At 40.4% G+C, this 896-nt stretch overlaps 1 protein-coding gene across 2 annotated transcripts in view; it reads right to left on the bottom strand.

Annotated features, from left to right (window-relative positions):
• Nucleotides 1–896, bottom strand: part of LOC106871768 (uncharacterized) — a 629775-nt gene that overhangs the window by 115711 nt on the left and 513168 nt on the right. The gene's annotated exons all lie outside the window — the stretch shown is intronic.

Consider the following 896-nt stretch of genomic DNA (forward strand, 5'->3'; position numbering starts at 1 on the left):
ATATGTGTGTGTGTGTGTGTGTGTGTTTGTTCCCCAACATCGCTTAACAACCGATGCTGGTGTGTTTAGGTCCCCGTAACATAGCGGTTCGGCAAAAACGAGACCGATAGAATAAGTACTAGGCTTACAAAGAATAAGTCTTGGGGTCGATTTCTTCGACTAAAAGGCGGTGCTCCAGCATGGCCACAGTCAAATGATTGAAACAAGTAAAAGAGCAAAAGAGTATACGCTAATGATCTTGGTCTTATTGTCGAATCAATAGCAGAACTGGAGAAGAAATTTCAGGTATGGAAGCAAAACCTGGAATCAAAGACCTTAAAGTTAACCTTGTAAAGAGCAAAGTTGTTGCTAGCAAGAAAGCAGATAAGACTCTATTTCCGTCATTTAAATTGCCTTGGTCATTTTATAGGAAAGGAGTGGAAAGTAATACCATTCGCTGCACCCAGTGTAAGACTGGGACACGTAAGAGCTGTAGTAGAATCATAGGTAGATTAACAGATAAAGTCGTCTTCGTATGTGGCAGATATGCAGAAACAATAATCTCTAAAAGCACATGGGACTTGGATTCTCTCAAATGCGCAGGAGGCTCTCTTGTGGTTGAAGATGTTTTCTGTTACCTAGGTTACCAAATTATCAATGGTGAAGGATGCTCTGATCGAGCAAAGAATATAAGTAGCGATCGTGATACCCACCACGAAGAAATGATCAAGCTCAGTAACAATCTATTAAGAAACAACTACCCCAAGAACATACTATCTACTCCAATTATGAAGAAAAGAGAGGATGAAACCAATAAACTGTCTACAGTCTGTCTACCCTATGTGAAAGGCCTCTCCGAAAAGATACAAAAGATATGCAGCCCATATGACATCAGGGCAGTATTCAAGAGCAATACA

The sequence above is a fragment of the Octopus bimaculoides genome, chromosome 17, assembly GCF_001194135.2.
Source record: "Octopus bimaculoides isolate UCB-OBI-ISO-001 chromosome 17, ASM119413v2, whole genome shotgun sequence".
NCBI classification, from domain to species: domain Eukaryota; kingdom Metazoa; phylum Mollusca; class Cephalopoda; order Octopoda; family Octopodidae; genus Octopus; species Octopus bimaculoides.